Genomic DNA, 26,844 nt, shown 5'->3' on the forward strand with positions numbered 1-26,844 from the left:
CCCATTCCTCAGAGCTCAGTCTGGCTTCAGCTGAGGGTTCGTGGTAGGAAACTGTTTTGCTTCCCGAACCTAGAAGGGCTGACACTGTGCTGCTCCAACTGCAGTGTGCCCGATGATCTGAAGAATGTTGGAAGAATCGTGGGACATCCAGCAGGTCTGGGGCGGGGGCACGAAGTGGCCCCTGGTACAGGTGTTTTCCTACAGGGGACTAGACAATCAGGCCCACAGGAGGAGTGTGTACTCTTTTTTTTTTTTTTTGAGACGGACTCTTGCTCTGTCGCCAGGCTGGAGTGCGGTGGTGCGATCTCAGCTCCCTGCAACTTCCACCTCCCAGATTCAAGTGACTCCACTGCCTCAACCTCCTGAGTTGCTGGGACTACCGGCGCCCGCCACCATGCCCTGCTAATTTTTTGTGTTTTAGTAGAGATGGGGTTTCACCATCTTGGCCAGGATGGTCTTGATATCCTGACCTCGTGATCCACCCCCTCGACCTCCCAGAGTGCTGGGATTATAGGCGTGAGCCACCGCGCCCAGCCCTGTACTCTTTTGTCTCTGGGCAGAGCCTGCAAAGGTGGCCCTGCAGTTTTCAGCAGATCCTTCTACCAACTATTCCTTTCCATCCATGTCTTCCTGACTGTTTTGCTGGGCATATAATTATTTTATGTGTATATTAAAATATATAAACATATATTTATATAATATAAATTATTTTATATTCTGACATAACTTTATATTATGACATATAAAATAAATATTAAAATAGGCTTATAATATATAATGATACTACATAGACAGTCTATTATATATATGTATGAGATACAGAGTAAGAATGCAGAAAAGAACACATTGGTGCTATTTTTGTGTGTAAGTTTCTGGTTTTTTGGCAAGATAGATTTTAAGCTTTAGAAAAAAGCAATTATCCACGTAGGTCAGGGTTTCTCAACCTTGGCAACCTGGACACTTGGGACTGGATAACATTTTGGTCACTAAGGGCCGTCACGTGCAGTGTGGGATGTTTAGCAGCATCTCTAGCCTTTACTTAGTAAATGCTGGCGGCGCTTTCCTCCCAAGGTTTTCCAACAAAAAAAGTCTCTAGATATTGTCAAATGTCACCTGAGGGGTAAAGTTGCCCCTGCATGAGAACTACTGAGTTACAACAAGTCCTAAGATGCTGACCAGGCCCACCAGAGCCCAGCCATCCTGAGGACACACCTGCTCAGCCTGCAGCCCTCTGTGTTAGGACCTATGTCCCCATAGGTTGGATTAGGAAAGGGAGGCGCTCAGAGACCTCCTCTCTCAAAGAAAATAAGATTGCTCGTAAATGGCAAAAATGGACTTCAAAGCAAGGTAATATTTCTGGTAAGTTCAAAACCGAACTTCAACCAGGCACAGCGCCTCACTCCTGTAATCTCAGCACTTTGGGAGGCCAAGGTGGGAGGACTGCTCGAGCCCTGGAGTTCAGGACCAGCCTGGGCAACATAATGAGACACTCATCTATATAAAAAGTTTAACAAATTAGCTGGATGCTGTGGTGCACGCCTATAGTGCTAGCTACTCAAGCAAGGTGGGGAGGCCTTGGTGGGGGTGGGGGACTGAGTTGAGAAGGTCACTTGATCTTGGGAGGTCGAGTGAGCCATGAGTCACTGAGCCTGCATTGAGCCATGATGGAATCACTGCACTCCAGCCTGGGCAACTGAGTCAGACTCTGTCTCAAAAAAACAAAGCAAAAGAAAACCAAAAACACACACAAAAACAAAACAAAAGCCGAACTTCAAAACTTAGTATCTTTCAACAACAAGTATATACAAATAACAGATGTTTCCTGTGGGTCCGAAATCCTTGAATGCCAAACTCAGAAGCCTTGCAGTTCATTGAGTGAGACATGACATATCAGAAATGAGTTTCAGAGGATGAAGCTGGGAGTAGCAGTCAGGGCAGCAGAGAGGTGTTAGGAAGAGTGCTAAGCCATTTGGGCCACTCAATCATTTGTAGTTTCTCTTGGTAAATATCAGTGGCCTTTGACAATTCTGGGCAGGTGGGAGCTCCGTCTCCTCCTTCGAGGGCTGGTTGTCAGGAGCTAGAGAGAAGGCACCTCTCAAACTACACGTAACAAGGGGTCATCAGCAGGAAGGTGCAGCAGACACAGTTTCTGAGAGGTCAGCTCTTTAGCAATGGTGAGGCATGGTGTGTTCCAGGGGCAGCATCCACTAGATCCAGGCTGACTGGTGGGGGGCGGGTTGCTCTGCAATGTGAGGAATCAGAACCAAATGCACTGCTAGACCAGTCCAAGACCTCTACCTTGATGGTGTACCAGAATGAGCTGTAGCTTTTGCCAGGTCCAGAAACCATGCCCGTGCCTACCCACTTCTACCTGGACAGTCTTTCGAGCCCCCGCCATGTTTTGAACACCTTCCCTTTGAACGATGGAGACTGATCTGTAACTTCCTAATGCAGCTTGGCAAACACTGCAGTGAACATTTGAATCAACGACTGGGCATGTTGGCTCACACCTATAGTCCCAGCACTTGGGAGGCCAAGGCAGAAGAATCACTTAAGGCCAGGAGTTTGAGACCAGCCTGGACAACATAACGAGACCCTATCTCTACAAAAAACACAAAAAATAGGCTGAGGCGGGTGGAACATGAGGTCAGGAGATCGAGACCATCCTGGCTGATGTGGTGAAACCCCATCTTTACTGAAAATACAAAAAATTAGCCAGGAGTGGTGGCAGGTACCTGTACGCCCAGCTACTCGGGAGGCTGAGGCAGGAGAATGGTGTGAACCCGGGAGGCGGAGCTTGACGTGAGCCAAGATTGCGCCACTGCACTCCAGCCTGGGCCACAGGGTAAGCCTCTGTCTCAAAAATAAATAAATAAATAAATAAATAAATAAATAAAATAACTTGGCATAGTGTCGTGCACCTGTAGTCCCAGCTACTTGGGAGGCTGAGGAGGAAGGATTTCTTGAGCCTAGGAGTTAGAGGCTGCAGTGAGCTATGACTGCACCACTGCACTCCAGTCTAGGCAACAGGGCAAGATTCTGTCTCAAATATATAAATAAATACATAATGAAGAAAAAAAAAATTAAACAATGCTGTTTGAAGCTCTCACTATCCGTGGGAGCTAGACTAGAGTGAGCTTACTCACAAATGCATCTCACTCCTTATACTGGCTTATTTTCAGTAAAAGGCAGACAACTTGATTTGGTGGTTGAGATGAAGAGAAGAGATGAGGAGGACTTGACGAAGACTATTTCCAGAAACTGGGGCATTTTAAACTCCTTTCCATATGAGGCAAAGGGGGCCCAGAAATATCCGATGACCTGCCTGGTGTCACATGGCTTATGTAGAGATAGGGTAGGGACTGGTTCCCAGGCCCCTGAGCAGCCACCCTTATCCCACCGTTTACTTCCAACTGCCCTGAATTTCCTTGGAGCCAGCAAGATGGCTGGAACACTCCCAGGCATGTGGATCACTATGGATCACACCCTCCCTGCCCCCTCCCCACCTCCACATGAAGCTTCTCTCTTTCTGGCACCTCTAAGGGCCTCCCCCATGCAAGCAACCACATGAAATTACTACACTTATAATCTGTCCCCACATGTAACACTTATCTTTTTAAGACATGGTCCGGTGGTTACACACATGATATTTCCCGCTTGATGCATTTTCACTTCCCACCCTCTGGAAAAATGTTATTACGGGAGTTTGCTGTATTTGGCTAAATATTGGGTTTATTAAAATGCATCATGTTTCTCTGACACTCTGATTGGCTGTGGGGGCTGAATGGGCATATTTAACCAGATTGAAAGCACGCATTATTGACCTAATAGTTGAGAAGGGGGATTCTCACACATGGAAGCAGAGATTGATTGGCACTAGGGTAGAAAACCCCTCATGGTTTTCCTGAAGCCACACAGTCACTATGTTTCTTGCCTCCTCCATTTGGATTTGAGTGCTTAGCATAAGCAAACTTTAATTAGGATTTCTTTAAGTTTCTCCACTTGTAATTAAATTAAGCTGTGGCTTGGTTTTGCCTAGAGTCCCAGGTGCCAACCCAAAGCATCTTTAAATGACACATTTTATGAGCATACGTGGGGTTTACAGTTAAACATGTCCATTGATGGGAATCTAGTTGAAGAGTTTTCTCTCATCCTGAAACCCAAGACACCAAATGCAAAGGTGGAATGAGGAGCTGTGGGATCCATGGTTATATTTCCTGCTTTCTGAGATGTTCAGGGGGAACCGACCATAATTAGTTTGCATTTGTCACCAGGCATGTTGCCATTCAGACAGAAAGCAGTGGAAGAGTGAAGTCACCCCAGTCAAAGTCCCCCTAATACTCAAAGGGAATTTGAAAGTCTGGGGTGGCAGTGAAGACCCAAGAAGAGCAGCTGTGGAGAGTGGAGGCCCACAGGGAAGAGGATGTGAGCTGGTCCTGTGTCTGCTGCTGGTTTACTGTGGGGTCTTTGCAGGTCAACTCACTGCAGATTCCTCAACTCTCAGAATGGCTTTGGACTGAACTTCCAGGCCAGTTGGACCAAGGGGTGTTTTTTTTTTGTTTGTTTGTTTTTTTAAATTATACTTTAAACACAAAGCTAATAGTTTTATGGGGTACAATTTTGTGTGCAGATTTCTTTCTCACTACTATGGTCTGAATGAGTTCCCCAACATTTGTGTATTGGAAATAATCCCCAATGCAATGATATTGAGAGATGAGACCTTTCTTAAAACAAACAAACAAACAAAAACAACAAACAAACAAACACAAAACAATTTTATTAAGTTCAGCTTTGTTACATAGGTAAATTTGTGTATGGGGGTTTGTTGTTCCAACTATTTCCTCACCCAGGTATTATGCCTGCTACTCATTCATTATTTTCCCCGATCCTCTCCCTCCACACACCCTCCACCCTCCACCCTCCAATACTGGTGAGGTTGTGAAGAATAAAGGAAGCTTATACACTGTTGGTGGGAGTATAAATTAGTTCAACCATTGTGGAAGACAGTGTGGTGATTCATCAAAGACCTAAAGACAGAAGTATTAATATTATTTCACCCAGCAATCCCATACTGGGTGTACACCCAAAGGAATATAAATATAAATTGTTCTATTATAAAGACACATGCATGTGTATGTACGTTGCAGCCCTATCCACAAAAACAAAGACATGGAATCAACTTAAAGGCCCATCAATGATAGACTGGATAAAAAAATGTGGTACATAATGCAACCATAAATAAGAACAAGATTATGTCCTTTGCAATGGCGTGAATGGAGCTGGAGACCATTATCGTTAACAAACTAACACAGGAACAGAAAACCAAATACTGCATGTTCTCACTTGTAAGTGGTGAGATCTTTAAGAGATGATCAAGTTATAAGGGCTTTGCCTTCATAAATGGATTCATACTGTTATCCAGGAAGTGTGTTCTTTATAAAATGAGACTATCCCCTTTTCTGTTCTCTCTTGCATGTCCTCTCTTGCCCTTTGGCCTTTTTCCATGCAAGAATGCCCTCACAGGATGCCAGCACTTTAGTCTTGGACTTTCCAGCCTCCAGAACTGTGAGAAACAAATTTCTGTTCTTTGTAAATTTCCCAGCCTCAGGTATTCTGTTATAGCAGCACAAAACAGACTAAGATACTCACCATAGACATTTTTCTGATTGCCATTCCTCGGCATTGACATCACCTGTAGGAGTAGAAAGGTTTTTTCGTCGTGTTTTAAATTTTTTAAATAACCTGAAGTTAGTACTTGTTAGAGTCAACTGAAATGGTCCTGTTTACATGGGACCCCAGGGCGTTTTTGGATGGTGGCAACTTTTGAGGGCTAGCCTGGAAACCTACTATCACTTACAATATGGTTCTGTTGGGTAATGCATTCTGAGTTCCAACTTATTATGCTAAATAAGGCAGAAATATTCCCTCCGTTTTCCTCTGACCCCAGTAGTAGGGATCCTATCTTCTCTTCTCACTGCTTCCACATTGCTTGTGGCAGGGAGAAATGGCAACCTGGTCCTAACAATTGCTCTGTCCTGCAATTGCTATGCAAGACACCACAACTGGGGAGTGGGAGAGTGAAAAGGTGACCATGGGAAGCTTGGATCTCCCTGACCCGCTTGTACCTCTCCTCCTGAGTTGGAAGATGGACCTGTTTGTATTAATAGCTCCCCAAGTTTTCTAAATGGGTGAAGGAAAAGCAAAAACTGTCCAGGTAGTGTGGCCAATAAATGGAGAAGGTTACCTGAGTATCTGACATAGGCGAGTCACTGGGCTTTCTATGGGGCATTATATTTCAGCCTCAAAATACCCTAGGAGGTAGGCACTGATACGCTCATTTTATAGAAGAATGAATGGGGACTCCGTGAGACAAAGGAACGTGCTTCAGTGTCATCAAGCTCTGAGTGGAGTTTGGCTTTGAATCTTTGCCATACCTTCCTCGAAGTCTATACTCATTACACTACCTTAGGAAGTAGATGCTCAAGAACTGGTTCAGTAAAGAATCATAGACTCCAATAATGAAATAAGATGCTGCCTTTAATAATAAGGTCTAGAAATTATTTATAAAAAAGAAAGATGATCTTTTTTTCGAAAGAGAATGATGTTTTTGATTCAGTGAAAAAGCCAGGTTATAAAACAGTCTGTTCTATGTAAAATGCATGTATGCATTTTAAAGTATGTGAATCAAAACCGAGTAAGGGTTATATTGTTAATGTGATTTTATATTATATTTCAATGAACATGTATCCTTCATGTAAAAACACAGGAATTTATAAAACAAAATACCACCAAGAAGAAAAATAAAATAATATTCATTTGGAAAAAAATTAAGTCATGATCAACAAAACAAGCACCTTCACGTCCAATACTCATGCTGTTGATGGAGGTACTAGCACTTCCACCACAATCACTATTACCAGCAAAACAAGCATCACTTCACTCATCACAACCAATATCAAACCACTACCACAAATACCACCACTGCAATTACCACCACCATGGCCATCACCACCACCACCACCATCAGCAGCAGCTTCACAAACACCAGCCCACAAGCACCAGGACCACTCCACCATCAACAATGAAGTTATTCGTTGCCTTACTGTTCAACAGACACTAGACTTGTAAATGTCAGCAGAGACGTATAAAACATAACTTCTGCCCTTGAGGGGTTCTGATGAGCTTGAAGAGGATGGTTAACTTGTGTTAAAAGGTAAGCCCTTTCATCTTGGTGTCCCTAAAAATTAGGAAGGTTCTTGGCATTAATAAGTGCTTAGTAAATGTTTGATGAAGAAAACAAATGAATAAACCAGCATGTGTTAACCATAAGTGTTGCTGAATTTCAAACTATTACTTCAGAACCACAGGCTGTGCAGATAGATGGAGCTAATTTGTGATGATATGGAGACGCCATTTTATTTTTATTAAAGTCCTCATCTGGTGCCTTTGTAGCTTGCATTAAATGTCATTTGTCATGCTGTGGTCATAGAAGGGCTCCTATTAAACAAGCTCTGTCTCCCACATGTCCATTTGATATCATGAGAGGCAGTTAAAGCTAGATGGGCCTTTCAAATTTGTTCCACACCCCTAGGGAAACTGAGGCTGAGAAAGCAGGTATGATTCATGGATGGCCACATGGCCTCATTCTTCCCTCTGTAGCACACTGTCTTCCTGTCTGTTCTTTTGTTTTTTTCTCCTATGCTTAAAGAAGGAACAAAAGGGTCAGAATTTCCATAAGGAAAAGAACACAAAAGCTAATAATTGCTTATTTCTATGCGAGATGCAAGGCTAGAAATCTTATACACATGGTCTCATTTTTCCTCCCAGCAACTCAGAGAAGTGGGCTGTGTTTTGTCCACTGCAAAGAGGAAGAAAGTGAGACACAGGGTGGTGAACGTTCTACTGCTATGGAGTTAAACCCAGGTCTCACTGGCTCCCAAACCCATTCACTTTCCACTTCACTGCCTTTGGTGGTCATTCAGTAGTTGTGATAGCAATTTACTATTTGAATGTATCAATGGTTTCTATTAGTCATAGAAGAGCCTCCAAACTCTTCAAGATGGCAGTCCAAGGCCCTTGATAGTTGGGCCCCAGCGATTTTGCCCAGCTCCCTTGTCTCCACTCTACCCGTAAACATTATCGACTTTCTGGTCCTCAAGGCAGTGCTCTCTGATATGGTTTGGCTGTGTCCCCACCCAAATCTCATCTTGAATTGTAGCTCCCATAATTCCCATGTGTCTTGGGGGAGGATCTGATGGGAGGTAATTGAATCATTTGGGTGGATCTTTTCTTTGCTGTTCTCATGATAGTGAATAAGTCTCATGAGATCTGATGGTTTCATAAAGGGAAGTTCCCCTGCACACGCTCTTTCTTGCCTGCCACCACGTAAGACATCCCTTTGCTCTTCCTTCCTCTTTCACCATAATTGTGAGGCCTCCCCAGCCATGTGCAACTGTGAGTCCATTAAACCTCTTTCCTTTACAAATTGTGTTTTTATTAGCAGCATGAGAACAGACTAATACACTCTCTAATACCCAATACCTTGGGCTTGCACGAGCACTGTTTCCCTTTCCTGAAACTCTCTTCCCTTCCTTCTCACCCAGAAGCTTCCTTGGAATGTCTCTGATCCTACTGTAAATTCCATCTTTTCTCTGCTACCAAATCTGCAAGCAAAGCTCTGTCCCTGAGCCCCATGTCCTCCCAGTGTCATGCATGTGCAGTAGCCCCTCATCCATGTTATCCAACCCCAGTGGATGCTGGAAACCTCGGATAGTGCTGAACCCCATACAGCCTATGCTTTTCCCTACACGTATGTATTAATTATAAAGTTTAATTTATAAATTAGGCATAGGAAGAGATGAACAACAATAACTACTAAAAAAATGAAACAATCTCAATGTCACACTGTAAAAAAAGTTTTATGAATGTAGTCTGTCTCTCTTTCTCTCTCTCAAAACATCTTATTTTACCATACTCACCTATTTTGGACTATGGTTAACCTCAGGTAACTGAACCACAGAAAGTAAAACTTTGGATAAGGGGGTCCATTGTAATGCCTTCTTCTCTACTAAGAGTAGTTGGTTTGTGCCTGCAGTGCTAGACTTGCCCAGTTGAACCTGGACAACTGTTTTGTGTATGTGTTTACCCACTAGACTGTGAGCTCCTAGAAAATAGGGACCATGTTAATGTTCATGTATAGAACCTATGGACCCCTTAGCCCACGGCCCAGCTGGCACAATTGTTGTTGACTAAGTATTTGTTACACTCCATCTTCTCAGCATTTTCATTGTTTACTTTTGTTAAAACAGTAATTGGCATTCACAGTTGGAGATAATTTACAGTGTATAAAACTGTTTTCTTAGCGGCTTTGTGGGGTAGGTCAGACCGACTTAGTGTTCCCACTCTGCAGATCAGGAAAGAGAGGCACAGAGAGACTCCATCTTAGTCAGGTGCACAAACAGGAAGAGGGATGCAACCCACCCCACTCAGCTTTCTTCTGTCAGTTTCAGGTCCCCTTCCAGAAGTGCTCAGCTGCTGCAGTGTTCCTCCCCTGACTTTTTTGAGAGATGACAAATTACATTCACTATTGTCCTAAAGTGGTTTTCATTTCTGATTACTTAATTTGCCCAGCGTTTGCTTTAAATGATTTTCCACGGCAGGCTGTAGATGTTTGCGGTTGACTTTTTGACATTATAACACTTTAGTACAAAGGAAGCTACAGAAAGCAACAATGAAAACATTTACTAAGTATGTTTATAATCAAATATATTCCTCAGTAATTTAATTTGGAGGAAGCAGAGAGCCCGGCATTACAAACAGAGGGCTCGTTAATAATTCGTAAGTCCTGAAACAGGGAGGCTGGAACGAAGATTTAGAATGATGCCACACTGAAGGAAGATTTAGAGTCATGCCACAGTTGGCTTCCCTGCTCAGAATACATCTCTGCCCACTGAGGAGCTGGGATATTCAACTAGCAAGGGTTCTCCGATGACTTCGAAGTTGCTTGGTTTTGAACGGTAGACTTAGGAGAGCTCAGATTCTGAGGGATCCAAGTGAGGGATGAAGAGGAGATGGGGGTTGGGGGATGCTCAAGGGGCCTGGCTTCCTCCCCACCCATGAGCACCAGGTCTGAGAGGTGGGTCTCCAGGCAATGGTGCAGCCTGGGCAGTCGTGTCCCCGGCATGCCTTACCCAAGGCCTTTGCTGTGGGTGTTGCCGAACATCTGGGGCACAGAAGAAAAGGAAATAAGAAAACATGCTTCATTCTGCCCAAGCCTACAATAGGCTGGGCTTCAACTTGGAAACACACACTAGCTCTACAGTCTGGAAAAAGCTTCCACGCTCATTGCCTTATTCATGGCTCACTGCCCCCGAGAAAGACAAGAGGTGACTCTGTGGATTGGATACCTCGTCAGGGGGAAGGAAGTCTCAGAGTGGCAGTGGCTCGATCAAGTCACAGGCCAGGAGTGAGGTGGAGGGCAGACAGCTACCCCAAGATCCCTGCCTATGAGTGTCTTTCTGTGACCACAGGAGAAAAAGAAGAGATGTGTCTTGGCTCACATTTGTGTATTTTCCAGATTAACCCATGATCTAAAAGATGAGAGAAAGAGGCTTGATCAACTTCTTGGAACTTAGTCTTTTAAGGAATTATATATATATAAAAAAAAAAAGGCAAAAAAGCAGGCAAAAGAGAACAAAACAGTTTTTCTATGAACAATAGTTCATAGAAAGAGAAACACAAATAGCTTTTATGCATAAAAAATATACAAAATTTACTTGTAATAAGATAAATGCAAATTAAAACTATTATCAAATATTGTTTTCTCCTATCAGATTGGCAAAGGTGAGTCTAAAAACACATTGCGGGGGGCAGAGTTTGGGGAGCTATGCTGGGTATTTCATTGCTGTTGCAAGTGCAATTACTGCAACACTAGAGACATTCAGCAGTGACTAGTTAGAATAAAGCTTCAGAAACACTTTGACCCAGGTATTTTATGAAGATTGTGTAAAGCAAATGTATAAAGAGATTTGTTGCAACATAATCTGTAGAATCAAAATATAGCAAATGCCTTAAATATTCAGAATAGTAGACAGCCATTAAAAAGATAATTCTCCAAGTGTGTTTGTGTATATATGTGTATATATATGAAATTAAATAGATATATTTAATTGTATTACTGGTAAATATGTATGTGTGTGTGTGTGTATATATATATGGGTGTATACACGCACATATTCACACAGATATACAAGCACACACTGTACTGATATGGAATGCTCTACCTGTTGATAAGTGAACTAAAAATTAGTTAAGAGAGGTGTATGTATGGTGCACTCCTATTTGGGTAAAAGTAATTTGCACACACGCACACACATGCCTGGAGTCCATATATTTGCAAAGAACAAGAGAACTAAAAAATAATAAGGCATCAAGAAGCAACACACACCTTGGTAATATTAACTATCATATGCCATCATCTATTTAAGTAGGTAAAATGGATATTTAAATACATATATGCATATCATATAAACCTAAATTAAAAGTAGAGGAGAAGGAAATGCAAAATGCTCTGGCAGTCACTGTTGGCGGCCCATGCAACAACCATCCCTCCTATCCCTTCCTTTTGGTAACCAAATCCTACTTTTGTTTCTACCTCCGCTAAGCACATCAGCGGAGAAAGAATCCAGCTTGAGCCTGGGGGGCCTCGGAACACGACAACCTCTGCAGTCCCACTCCACTGTTTCCTCTGTGTCTTTCTGCAGTACCTAGAACTGTGCTCACAACATGCTGAGGAAGATGGAGTGTGAAAATATTACGGAGCCACAAAACCTACCTGCCCTATCCCTAACCTTCTTGTCAGGGGAACTCACACATCCCTGGGTGCTTCAGCCGTCTTGAGCTGGATTTTCTGTGAGCTATAGTAAGAAGTATCCTGACTCACCCAGTGCTCACCCAGCCTGCAAGTCACTGCCCCAGCTGCCATTGAGATCTCTGGTTCAGCATTTCTGGCTAGGGTGCCTATCCCGTTCTGCTTCAGCAAACCCAGTGGCAGAGAATTCACTACTGTCTGTGGCAGCCAGCATCTCTCTGAAGAGCTCATTCTGTTGAAATGTTCTTCCTCCCACCAAACGAGAGCATCCTCTGTGCTTCTTCTTTATGAGGGCCCCAGGTACATCTCCCTCCCCATCTGTCCATATTCTCTCATCTATCTGTCCGTCCACACAAAAACTCACCACAGAGGTCCCAAAAGGAGCAAGGAATTTGGTGAAAACACAATCCAGGCCTTTCATTATAGTTCTTCAGCTATTTGAACATAGTTCGTGCCTCCAATAGTCGAGATGTTTTCTTTTCAAATTGACCTTTAAGTTGTTGTTGTTGTTGTTGTTGTTTTTCTGGATAGGTGCTGATGTTTTATGCTGTCTGCATCTCAGTCACTTCCTGCTGAGGATTCTCCCTGCACATCCTCTGTGAAGCTCGGTGTTCAGAATTAAACGCAAAATGCCAAGTGTAGTCTAGCCGGCACAGACCAGAGCAAGGTAGTCACCTCCTTTTCCTGAGACACTACTACTGTTATTATAACCCAAGTGCATGAAGCCATGTGAGGGTTCCCATTACCATATGGATGAAGTTTGATTGACAGCTAAGATCCTACATCATTTTCCTAACTCTAAGTAGCATCTACCATTTCATCTCAGTACAACTGGTCCCCAGGACCCAAGAGTTGAGCATTATTTGTCTGGGATTTGTGTCCAACTCTTTCACTTTAAAACATTTTCCACTCGCAATCCTTGGCCCCTCCTCAGTCCCATTTCAACCATAGTTCCTCACCACCCCTTCCCCATTTACAAAGCACGTGTTTCCTGGGTGAGCTCTGACTGTGGTTTTTTTTTTTTTTTCTTTTCACTGTGTTACCCATGGTACAATTGGGGCTCCTCTTTCAGTAAGATGCTGATTGGTCAAAAATGGCTTCCAGTAACTCAGCCTTTGTTTTGTAAAAACATTATTGCAACATTGTATAACACTTTAGAAATGTTTCAAATTTAGGCTGGCTGGTGATTTAGCAGACTAGGGGGCTAGCATATGGAATCTGCTATGCTCAGGAGACTGTGGTTCCATTCCTGGCACCACCAGGCAAGGCAGGCTTAGCAGCCGCCAGGACCTTCCCAGCATTCAAGCCGGCGAGGACACCAGGTATGGTTCTCTCCTTTGCATCAGAAACAGAAATCTTGTGGGCACATGGGAGAGAGAAAATTTGGATATCCCGAGGCAAGCAGTTTCTAACAGGCTCGGTGCATCTACGTCAGTCGTTCATTCAGATTTTACTTAACATCTACAGCATGCCAGAGACAAAGACGTTGAAGGTGTATGAGACAAGGTCCTTCTCTCAAAGCCTTCATAGTCAAGTCAAAGATATAAACAAGAGAGTAAAAATTACAGATTGGGTTGATGATTCAAGGCGAGAGTGTTTAGCGGGGCAGGTACTTGGGAGTGGCAGTGAGAGCCTGAGGGGTTCACAGAAAAGATGATAGCTTATTTGAGTTTAAGATTTTATCCTAAATATATTTATGTAAATATTAACTTCAGTTAATATTTATTGAGAATCATAGGAAGTAGGAGAGGAATACTTCACGCAGAAGGAATTCCATGCAAAGTCTTTGTGTAACAGTAAAAGCTGGGAATTGGAAATAGCAAATATCATTAACTAGCATGTGTGTGCACCAGCTACGTGGTCATGGGCCATCAGGTCACCTGGGGAGCCCCAGACCTTTAGCTTTCTGAAGGGACACTCATTTGCTCTGACCTGAGACCTCACACGAAGCTGGAGTCCTGTACAAAAGCACCCCTGTGACTGTCTCACTGTCTTCTCAAGTACCTTTGGCAATAGAAGGTTTATGATAATGATACATTTGGAATGAAAAGGCAGAAGTTCCAGCCTGGCTTTGGGTTTTGTTCATGAGGAGTCCTGAAGGTTTACATCATTTGTTGTACCCTGCACAGCCTCGGTTTCCTCGTTTAAAACAAGTGAGTGGAAATTAGTACCTGCTTCATAGAGATGGTATCAGGATCAAATTACCGTGTGGAAGAGGACTTGGTGGTCTGGAACATGCTTTGTAAATGGCAGTTGTCTTGTAATTTCCTTTGCTGTAAGAATGCTAATTATTTGATGTCCACGTTGAGGCAACCGGTTTCCTCTTTGGACAGCTCTGAAAACCAGGGAATAATTCCTTATATTGAGCCCTGATATCATGCTCTCCATGATTTCACAGCTGCTGTTACTAGGGCTGCCCTTGGGGCCACATAGAATAAATGGAACCAATCTCACGTGACAGCCATTCTTAGCTCCACAGGCTGCTCTCCTGAATCCATGTTTTCTATTCTTTCTTCCGAGTCTGTCACCCGGGACTTTGAGGGCAGAATTTGATGAGCTGAAGAGTGATGTGATTTTGCCGAAGACTCTGTTGAGGTTAAGTGCTCGTCTCGTTCATCCGTCTCTTTGGGAATTCTTCTCTTCTGTAAAAGGAGAGGTCGGAAAAGCAGATGCTGTGCTTCCTGAGCTCCTCCTGTTTCCAGCTTACATGCTCTGGAATTTCTAGATTATCCTAGGGAGTTCTCCACAGCTGGAGGGAATCAGGAACCTGCAGATAGAGTGAGAGTGGGTCACTGCATAGGAGCACAGGAAGAGGGAGTGGTCCTGGTCCTTCCCAGCCCTCCTGGAGGGAACTCAGAGCACTGTGCCTCATCCCTCCACTGAAAATCCAAGTGAGGCTGGAGATGGCATCAGGAGAAGAGGGGAGTCTTCAGGAAGACTCATCTTCTGAATGAGAAGACGGAAGGACACAGCATTAACCTCCTGGTGCACGAGTGTCTCCCAAGATCACGTGACACCTCCTTCTTCAAGAGCACTTGGACTGGTCAGCCTTTCATGTATTGATTGATTTCCTTGATTCTCACCGTCTTGTATCTGGAAAGAATGAAAAGGGCACAGACAAAAAGAAAAAGAGGGGAGGAATGTTTCACTTTCTACCACAGTATATTTTTGGTGTCTCCCTTTTGTAACAACAAAACAATGACAAAAATGCTATCAGCAGTGTGGAAGCTTCCGAAGAATGGGTGGAAAAATCCCATAGGAGTAGGAAGGGAAGGATATTGAGGAACTCAATGACCTTAAGGGTTCACCCTTTCCAATTGCTCCAACTTCCTCATGTACTCCCTAGTAAATGGGCAAGAGAAGGTTTCCCCAAGAGGCTTATAGGGAAAACTATAATCCAGGTACAGAAGTGCTTCACTGGGATCCTTTAGGGATGTCAGCACTAGGGACAAGTTCTTTGTATTCAGAGCTGGCATGATAGACATGAACCATCCCAGAGGGTCAGAATAGGATTGGTAAAATGAATGGGCTTAACCCAAAATCCTGAGAAAATGCCAAGGCTGAAACCCAGGAAACAAAAATCATGCATTGAGGGTGGTCCTTTCTAAACACTCCCCTCTAGCTCTTACACATTTGCTTTGTAAAGCACCTCTAGCTTCCAACTGTTTGTTTCCTGCCTCCTGTATCTACACAAGTGGAGTGTAAGCATCAGGAGAAAAGGAACTACATCCAATCTCTGCCGTTTTCTTGCACCTCCTAATAATTTCACAAATACTTTTTGAATAAATGAATAAAGTGCTGTGTCCCGAGCAAGATAGAAATAGAAAGAGAGGAACCAGGCTTATCTGGACAAGAAAACGAATAAAAGAGAGAAAGGTGTGGCTGCCAGTGGGTGAGAGGCTGGGCAAGGTTTGTGGGCTCCCTTCCAACCTATTGAGGGGACAGGCTTGGAGCAGATGCCCGCAGACATTCTTCTGAATCTCTGAAAGCCAGACTGGCCGTGTGAGCTGCCACTGGGCAGGGTGACCACAGTGTCATTATCTAAGGACCCAATCTCATTAGAAGAGAGATACATGGGTCTGCAGGGAAAGGGGCTTTCATTAAGGGAGTGGGGCTGCTGAGGTCATGTGTTTACTGGAAATTGAGCAAAGCGACACCATCAGTCCAGAGTGGAAGCAGCAGAAGAGACCAGGGCCGGCTCAGAGTTGGAGGGGAGAACAGCCCCACAGCAGCTCCAGCCAATACTGTCTCTTTTCGGATGCTATTAGTGGGTTTGGCAGGCAAGCTCACCATCTACTTCAGAGGACCACGGCACAGATTAAGGGAGGCTGGATGCTAATTTGCACATATGGAAATGCTTTTTCTCGCCGTCGATGGCTCTGTTGTGGACAGATGGAATTAGCGAGAACTTCGAAGTCGTGAAGGCAAACACATAAAAAAAAAAAAAAGAAAAAAAAGAAAGCCAGCCTCTCTCTTTTCTTTCCCACTTTTTCTTTCTGTCGGCCTGTCTCCTTTCTCTGTCTTCTTTCCATCATTCCCCTGTCCTTCTCTCTTTTTCTTTTACCTTTCTCTTGTGAGACCCTTCTGATTGTACAGGAGTAAATAAATATTGCCCCAGAATGGCTCCTGGCATTAATAATGCATTGGTCATATTTCAATTGCAAATTGTTCTTTAACAGCAAGTCTACCCCCATCACCCCACCCAGATCAATTGTAAGTAGGATTCAGATGCGAGAAAACACCTGAAAAACTAAGGCTTAACGCTGGTCTTCGGAGGAATGTGGTCTCCCTGCCAGCACTGACCTGGGACATCAACAACGCCTTCCCTGAGCTGGTTTCCCTGTCAGCTCCTGTGGATGGGTCCTGTTCTCGACAGCCTCGCCACTCTCCTGAGAAAGGGTTCTTTAGATGCACTCGGCTTGCTTCAGGGCTGAAACGATAAATCCGATGGGATTACCTTTTATTATTATTTTTCTTTCTTTCTTGCACTCTGTGCCTTTGACTGGGAAGGTCTGTAATATTTTATTTATTTGGCAGACTAACCAGGGTTAGCGTCCCTTTGGAAATTGTCACATAAAGGTGTCTACTGAGCAGAGACACCTACCCTGGTAATTGCCCCTCTTCAGGATTTAGCAAACTTTTTTCAGTAAAGGGCCAGATAGTAAATATTTTCATCTTTCCAGGCCAGACATCTTTCTTGCACCCAGGAAAGCACAGAGAAAACATCGATGAATGGGTGTGGCTGTGTCCAATAAAGTATTATTTACATAAACAGAGGGAGGGGTTTGGTTTGGACAGAGGGGGTACTTTGCCACCCCCTCGTTCAGGAAATCTTTAATTGTAGGAGTTACACAATTGGGTCTATAACCCTCAGCCTCTGTTGTGTAACTTATCCAAGAGGTAGATGAATATATGTCGTGTGTTTGAGAAAGATGTTCTAGTTTTGTTTTGCCTCAACTAACTTCGGAATGACTTCACCCCTGGGCTTCAGGCAGAAGACAGGGCTCAGCAAGTGAGCCACAAGGTTGCTGGTGGCCCCTCCCGTCCCTGATTCTGGGAGTCTGCAAGCTCAGTGCCAGGCTGGTCATGCACCCCAAATTTGCAGTCCTAATACTTCCCTTCTCTCCTTCCATTAATGACACAGGTACCTTACAGTTTCAGGAATGGTGATGTATAGCTAAAGGGCAGAATCTGCCTCCTCCAAGGGGTGCCCAACAGGAGAGTACATTATTCCATCAATTACCTCATTGCATGACCTGTTTATTCCAAGTGTTTTTGTTGTTGTTGTTGTTGGGGGAGTGGAGAATTGGGGAAGGAGATAAATTCCAAAGTCTAGATGGTTCATTGCGTTTTTCCACTTTCAAACCAGATATTCTAAAACTGACCCACTAAATCTTGCATCCGCTGCTCCCAGTCCTGACAACTACCACCAGTATCATATTCAGGTTCCCTGGATCAAGTGGGCTTTCTGGGTGTTGCTTTGTCTCAAGGAAGCTTTGTTTCCTCTTTCCTGATTTCAAGTTCTGTTCACTCAGTGATATTACAAATTCCCTGGAGCAAAGAGCCACCTCTTTTATTAAAATTGCTGTGTGTAATTTGGATATAATCCAGGTCCACTCTATGCGCAGTAATATACAAATCTATATGTGATGTGCTTTTCAGACTACTAGACTGGAAATCTAGTGCTGCCAGTAGACTAGTACTAAGTCTGTTATAGAGACTTAGGGTGACATCTAAACTCTACTCCTTACTAGCTGTGTATCTTTTAGGTAGGTTAACTTTGAGCTTGCTTCCTGTCTTTTAAAGAGGGATAAAACTACTTTTTTCTGATGTTTTATGTGGATGCTCTCAAGATGTATTGGATTCTCTTTGTAGTGGGTAGTCAAGCCCAGTGAAGCTATCGCCCACAGGATATTAGTGCAACCCTCAATCATACCTTCTAAACCTCTGGGGCTGGAGGGAACTAAACTTCTACCGAGGAAGACTAGAAGCAGAGTAGATAAACAGAATCTGTGGCCCGGGGAAGCTACATAAAGACCATTTGATCTGAGAAAGAAGCCAAAGGCTGAAAAATAAGTTAGAGGATCAGAGCTGAGAGAAGCAGCAGCTGTGAGGATTGGTCAGCTCAGGTGAGGGACTTTGGTTAACGAACCTGCGGGTGCTGTAAGCTACTACCTAGTAAGTGTCTGCTCTATGCTAGGCATTAAGCTCAGTGTTGTGCATGCATTATTTCCAAGACTTCTGATATCCGTGACAGATGAAGTGCTTTCTTCCCATTTTATACATGCTCAGAAATGTTGAGGGCCTTTAATCAATTTCCCAGCTCTGAAGGTGTGTAAAGACAAGATTTGACTTTAGTTCTGTCTGGTCCCCAAATCAAAGTGTAAACTATTTCTGCTAGCTTATGTGAAAACTTAAGGCCAAATACTGCCTGTGCGTGCATCACCTGGCCTACCTGTGACCCTCTGACCCAATCTATGAATTAGGTCAGATGGCCTGAGGTCTGCTCATGTCTCAGGAGACTCTCAGGGAAGGTGGTTCCTCACCTTAAACCTCTCCACACTCACCGATGATTTCTGGCACCCAGTGGTTGATGAAGCACATGGTTTCTGAGATGATCCCAGAGTCATATCATGGTCAATATCATGGCCAATACTCCTACTCATTCTCCTCATGATTTGTGTGTTCATCTCCTTTGAGTTCAGTTCCATAAGGGCAGGGATACGGCCAACCCCATGTACACAGTAAGTTCATTTAATGAACCAAATGTCTCATTGATTGAATAAATAATGACTGGAGAGGTGTTTTAAAAGTGCATAATATGGGACAATACAGTGGACTGACATAATTTTTGTTTTGTTATCTGGAGGCAAAGTGTACATCTTCCTCCAGAAAACAAACAAACAAAACGAAAAAAAAATGATCTAGTCTCTTCCTTACCTAGTCATCCACATCAGCCTGGCCTTGTTCCCTTCAGGTAATTTCATTGGAACATTTCCAGCATTGTGGTCATTAGGTTGAGGATATCTTTCGGGTCTGCAGGACATCCCAAATCCCAAAGGGAGACCCCAAATCGTTGGGAAAATAGCACATTGATATCCACATTCAAGTTCAGCCAACAACGTCCCAGCCATTAGATCACTAGACCATGCTCTGTGAGAACAAAGACCATAAGTGTTCTATGTATACCTCTTTAAAATTATACACATACATATGCACACATGTGGTTATATATATGCAAGAAGAGAAAAGGTATAAAGACATATAGGCATAGCAGTAAAAGAAAGGATAAACGGATGGGTGGATGGTTGGATGTTTGGATGGATGGATGGATGGATGGATGGATGGATGCATGGATGCATGCATGCATGGACGGATGGATGGATGAGTGGATGGATGGATAGATGCATGCATGGATGGATGGATGAGTGGATGGATGGATGAAGGGATGGATGGATAGATGGGTGGATGGATGCATAAATGAACTGTAAAAAGGCAAGCCCTAGAAATCCTCTGTATGTCACTATTTCTCCTGCTTTATAATCCATATTCCTTTTAGTTAAATAAGAATCTAATAAGAATTTTATGTTCTCTCGTGTTTTAATTTGAGGAAAAATTAATTTACAAAATTTTAATTTGAGGAAAAATTAATTTACAAATTCTTAAGTGCTTTGAGAATTGTAACATGCAATTCAGACATAAAATTGTGTTGTTCTTCACCTTGATCATCCTGATTTCTATTTGAAAACTTCCAAGAAATTTCATATTATGACCAAATATAAATTGCTACTATTACTATTAACACAATTGAGAATTTATACAAATTAAAAATTGTTACAAAAATTAAAGAAAATAGAATATTGAAATTTCTTTTAGGTTCTGCATCTGTTCTCATAGAAATTCTGGTCAGCGGCATGTTCTCCCTACCAGGTTAAGATTCATCTTTCGTATTGCTGATATTTTAACATTGGTTCAAAACTCTACACTGCAGGGGCCTTTGAAAACAGTATGCTGAGAATAGATAGGGCTCAAGGACAGTATCTCCAATTGAACTTTTAATGAAGTCCCGTAGGCACCAAGAAGGCGGGCAGACAAGGAAGAGCATAGAAACAAGGAACTGAGTAGAAGGTTACATGTGGGAAAAGAAAGTTTGTTTTGCATTGCATTCTTTCTGCTGACGTGGGGTTTATGGAGTATAAATAAAGTGAGGCGGAGGCTCTGAGTGCGGCCGCCATGTTCTCTGTGTGTCTTTGTCTTTTGTGTGTTCTTTCATTCTCCACCACCCCCGGCACGGACCCCAACACTATACTACTAAAACAGTTAAAAAAAAAAAAACAAAAAACTTCAGTGATTTTGTAATATGAAGCTAAATTTTAAATTACCAAGCACTCTGCCAGCCTGTCTTAACACCAAATTCAATTCTACTGGATGTTTCCAGCTATTGAATACAATTCCCCATATAGTCTTTCCAAACTGGGCAAGAATTGGTTTCAGATAAGTCATTATTGTTTGCATGACCTAACTTCTATTTAATTTGAAAAACAGACTCAGGAAAGTTTTTACCACTCATTACTCAGGAATGCCTTGCCTTAGTGGGGAAGAGGTGTTCCATGGCGTTTGAAAAATGGTGCAGAAACTGAGCTCAGAATGTGCCACCTGTGCTCTAGAACATGAATGGTTTTAAAAGGCAGGAGGAGAATGAAAAGAAGCACTAACAAAGGAAGGAGAGCATTGCCAGATCTCACTAACGGATTGTAGAAAGGCAATGGGAGGTGAATCCAGGTTGCCTCTAACTCGCTGTGAGATTTGATGCAAATCTCTGACCATAAGAAAATTGTTTCCAAGAGGGAGAGCGAGTGGGAGAATAAAAGAGAAAGGAAGAGAGAGGGAGGGAGGAAGGGGGGGGTGGAGAGAGAGAGAGAGAGGGAGAGTTCAGGCAATTGTCTCAAAGTGGTGGTCTGGAATTTAAAGTTACATCTTCCGATTCCACGTTCTGTTGAAAACCTTCATGATCATAGCCTAATATCCTAACAGTCATAGAAACCTATGGAATTTCCCATTCCTTCTACCCTCCCCATTGCTTAGTTCTATAATATTATGTTGCTTATAATCACGGTTACACTCAATACTTCACTCGTGTTACCTCCATCCACTAAAGCACCACAGGCAGAAAAACGACCTTAATGTACATTTTCCAGACTACGGTACCCTAACATTCTGTGGGCCAAGGGAAGCACATGGTATGAGTCAGACTGATACTTTCTGTCTAAACTTGTGCTTTGGCTATATAACAAATATCTGAATGGTGTAAGTTCTTGCAACTTAAAGCCAGGAAAATGGTGACAATACAGTTAAGGTCCATCAATCTTTTATAATTTCATATTTTTATAGCTTTTTCAGATTATAAAAGAAATGTCTGGACACAATGAATAAAAATAGTTGCACTACAGAATAATAGAGAGGAAAATACAAATCAGCCATAATCTTACAACAAAGCGAAAACTCTATCTTCTTTTATAATTTTGTGTGTGTGCTTGTGTTTATTTGCATTACGGTGATTATATTTAATACAAAGTTTTACACTGTACTTTCTTCTCTCAACTTTGGTTTGTAAAATTTTGCAAGTGTTCAAATTATTCTACCACTCAACATTTTATGGCCAACTGTGCATTATGTGACTATGTAAGAATTTGTTTACCATTCACCTTTAATTGAACTTTTACATTCTTTTTTTTTGTTTTTATTAAAAGTAATGCAATGCCTGCCTTTTTCCCTATTTTTCATTCCTTCTTCTTAACATATTTTTTATCTGTCCAGTCATCCTTTTCACTACATCCTTGGGAATTTTCTCTTCATTGAAGCTTTTTTCAATTCTTCAAATTATAATGCATGGCTTTTTATATTATGACTTTGATATGTAAATATATGTCTATTATTTTATGGATGATGTTTTGTGATATATGTTTTATTATCTACCCTAGCTGCATCAGTCACTGTCTAGGGAACATAAACAATTCTCCTTCCCACTATACTCTCAGGGTGTTCATTTCTAAGGTAAAGCTAGCAATACTTTCCCCTTAGAGCTGACGTGAGGGTTAAATGGGATACTAGATGTAAAGTGCATAGAATAGAACTTGGCATATAGAAAGTTCTCTATCAACCTTAGTTTTATTCCTCTGTTGGGTTATCTACAGTTTCCCATGATAATATGAACTCTTGGAGAAAAGAAGCACACACATACTTGTCCACACATAGACACAGACACACATACACATATAGCTTCCCTGCCTAGCATAGTGCCTAGTTCTTAGAGCTCAGGAATTAGTAGTTGAATGAAATGGCTGAAGTTTAATTTTATTAACATTAACATCACAAGACGTTTTGGTCAATGAATATGCTAAAGTATTGTTACTTATAATGAGATTTTGCATCCACTATGAAGGATTTATTTATAGATATAACATTCACATGTACTTTAGGATTGTGTAAATCAAGACTTATTTTATCTACAGGAGTTTCATATCACTAGAAAAAAAGATTTTAGAAACGTTCTAATAATTGCCGTATGTTCGGCAAGAGAGACTCTTTTAATCATACAAAAATGAAGTTAGATAATTGGATGGTTATGATAGCTACAGAAGGGTTTATAAAAGTCACAATTAAGAGGCACCCACTGTAAGAAAAAGCAAAATGTATTTTCTTTAGGCTCCCATAAGCTGCATTTTCAATGCACAGATTTAAGGAAATTCCCTTTCCAAATCCTCTTTTGTCCCACATGAAAGCAATGATGACTTTCTACACAGCAGACTCAGGACTTAAAAAAAAAAATAAATTAAAAGGAATGTTTACTCTAAGTGGAACATCATGGGCTTCGTCACAGCAGTTTCATGGCATTCTCCCTCCAGCTGTTTTGATTTATCCCTCCACTTCCAATAAAACTTGTATTTTATTTCAAGGGGTAATCCATAATTAACTTTTCAACTAGTGGCAGTGGTTTTTTAGGTGCCACCAACAGTGTGTGGAACTCAACCTTAAAAAAAAAAAAAGTAAAAGTAAAAGACTTGGTTAAAAGTAAAAGTAAAAAACCTGGTTCCACTGAGGTTTCCTCCCTGAAAAGTTTTACAATGATAGAGACATGGTGGAATTTAGCTTGACTGAACAAGCAAAGGAAGAAGGCACATGGGACAAGGGTGGAAAGTCAAGTACTCCATCCTTTTTAAAGATAGGTGCCTGGATCACACTAGTATCTCCAATTCCACCAGATAGATAAATAAATAGCAAGATAGATAAAGATATATGCATGTACACCTATCTCTATCTATCAATCAATCAATCTATTTATCTATTTATCTATCTATTTATCTATGTATTGATCTATCTCACCTATCCATCTATCCATCCATCCATCCATCCATCATCCATCATCCAGTCTGTATCCATCCTTTATCCATTCATTTGTCATCTATCTATCCATCTTTCTATCCATCCATTATCTATATGTCTATCTACTTATTCATCTACTTATCTCATCCATCCATTCATCCATCCATCCTCCATTCTCTATTGATCTAACTATCCATCTATCTGTCCATTCATCCATTACCTCTCTCTCTCTTTCTCTCAATTTACCATCTATCTGAGAGATAGGCATGAAGTTGGACAATGGTTTTCTCCCCCAATGTCCTCAGCATATTTTGTAAGCATAAAGAGCAATTAGAGAAGAGAAAAGAAAATATTATTTTTTTTTGTTTACATTGTACTTCCATTACTCAACTTTGGTTAGTAAAATTATTTTCTTTTCTTTGCATTTGTAAATTGTGGAGAATGACAATACTTACCACATGTATTTTGTTGCAGCAATTTTCTCTCTATTACCTGTGTAAAGTCCTTAGCAAGATGCATGGCATCATGTTCACATTCAATGAATAATGATATTCTTACTATACAGCACTGTGGATAGCACACATACATTGACCATAAAATAATTAAGTAGCCGTGTGTCCCAGTAGCTCCTGAGTTTCAGTCTTTGGAGTAGAGCTGTGGGTGGGATATGGTTGATGCCAGCAAACAAGTTACATCACTCATTGACCTGGGCAATGCTATTCATCTCCTCAATGGTGGATCCGTGGTCCATGGCAGCCCCAAGCAAGAGATGCTTCTTTCATTCAAGAAGGGATTAGACTGTCCTTCCAGTTACCCAGACTCCTGAGGATGCTGTTCCCAAACAGAGAGAATGGAACCAAGAAGACACATGGGCTTCAAGGTTGGAGACAATTCAGTTCATAGTCCCAGCATGTCTGTTACTAACACGTCAAGCAGAGAGCTGGCCATTCACAGAGGATAAATGGGGAAGTAACACTGGCTATGTAAATATACTTTACGAAAGCGTGCATCTTAAGCGAGTGTTGAGTACAGTGTGACTTAATACATGAAGGCACTGAAGCAAACATGCCCTTTTCAGTATGGTGCAGAGGTACTGGGAGAGTACAGACTCAGGAAACAATAGAGAAGCCACAGTGGCCCAGCATAGGCGTACAACCCCAGTAACATGTGTTATTTTAGGGTGGAAAATGGAGAGGAAGATTGAACTCATTGCGTATCTGAATGTTGAGTAATCAGGTAAAGTTCTCATACAGAACAGGAGGATAGTAATTCTCAAAGCCTTCTTTTGTTGTCTTTGTATAGTTTCAAGTGAAAAGGGCTTTCCTGATGGTGTGACCAGGCAGCGTCAACCTAATCACAGAAGTTAGAATGTTTTCTCCGGTAAATAAAAGGATCCCTGACCCAAGTGGACAGGGCAGGGTATGACACTACACTGCAGAGAACCAGATGGCAGGGAGGCTCCGGAAAATTAGGACATTGACTCAGTCAAGGAACCAGGAAAGCAGGTTCCTTCTGCTTTCTCTCTGCCTTCCATAGCACATAGACTGGCCCCAGGTCAGCTTCTCTCGAAGTTCCACATGACTGCATCAGTTCCGGCATTCTATGGAGACCCAGCAATGAGAGAGAAATTAGGTTCCTAGAGCTGTTGTAACAAAGTGCCACAAACTGAGTGGCTTAAAACAACAAAATAGGTTGTCTCACAATTCTGGACTTTAGTGGTCCATAATCAAGGTGTTCAGCAGGCCATGCTTCCTCTGAAATCTGTAGGAGCAAATTCTTCCTTATCTCTTTTGGCTTCCAGGGTTTGCCAGCAATCCTTGGTGTTCTGTGGCTAGCAGATAGATCACTCCAATCCCTGCCTCCCCCGTCACATGGCTGTCTTCTCCCTGTGTGTCCCTGTCTTCCCGTGGTGCTCATCTGTCCGTCTCTCTTTCCCCTTCTTAGAAGGACACCAGTCATACTGGGTTAGGGGCCTACCCTATGACCTCATCGTAACTAATTATATCTGTAATGACCCCATTTTCAAACAAGGTCACATTCTGGAGTACCAGGGGTTAGGATTTCTATAAACCTTTTAGGAGACACAATTCAACTCATAACAGAGGGGCCTCTCCTCTTTGTGTCTCCTTTAATAAGAGAGGAACCATTTCCCAGAAAGAGCAAGAGGATGTCTCCTCACAGCTCATTGGCCACATTGGGTTACATGTCCTCACTTCACCCATCACCAGCAAGGGAGTTGCTGTTTCTACAATTATTTAGAATTTGTTCCTGATCGTCACAGGGCAGAACTATCTACATGGACAGGGCAGCGATGCAAAAGCGGGGAAGGTTTGGGGTAGGCTGCCCGAAGTTTCTGCCACACTGACAATTAGAGCCAGATTGTATCGTGCTGAGCAAATTACATACATAAATAAAGCAGGTAAAGAGCCATCCTGTATAAATCTGCCCACAGGGAGGTCATTTACTTACTCTGGATATGCAATAGGGTCAAACGTCATCACTGTCCTTCCTGACTTGGCTATCTCAAAGCCCTATTCCTTCTTCTACAATGAGTCCACGTTATCCTCATGAAGCACAGGTTACTGCCCTTCACTTCCCTCCAATAAGAGCAGATCCTCTGTAGAAAAGAAATCCAAGCTTCTCAGCATGTCCTTTAACCCTGTCTGATCTGGACCCTAAATCCCTCTCGGATCCTCTTCCAACCATTTACTCTCACTCTTCAATTAGAAATGCAGTGTTTTGCTTCCTAATGCAAAGCTTCTTCATCCTTCCAGACTTAACTCAAATGCAGCTTCTTGAGAAAAATTATCGTGCTCCACATTTTTGTTTGTGATCCCAGTACCCCCTTTTTGTTTGTTTCTCAGCCTGGCATGTATAACTAAACCCTCGAGACCATCAGAGCTCATGTATCACTTCCTTTAGGTCTGAAACACCTTTTCTGACTGTTTCAGGAAGAGGGAATTATTCTCCTGGGTTCTTGACTTTTGTCAGTCACTGTTTTGTTGTTCTTGTTGTTGTTGTTATTATTGTTTGTTTGTTTTTTGCCCTGTCGTGGCTCACTGAAAACTCCATTTCCTGGGTTCAAGCAATTC

Source organism: Macaca thibetana, chromosome 7, assembly GCF_024542745.1.
Source record: "Macaca thibetana thibetana isolate TM-01 chromosome 7, ASM2454274v1, whole genome shotgun sequence".
NCBI lineage: Eukaryota > Metazoa > Chordata > Mammalia > Primates > Cercopithecidae > Macaca > Macaca thibetana.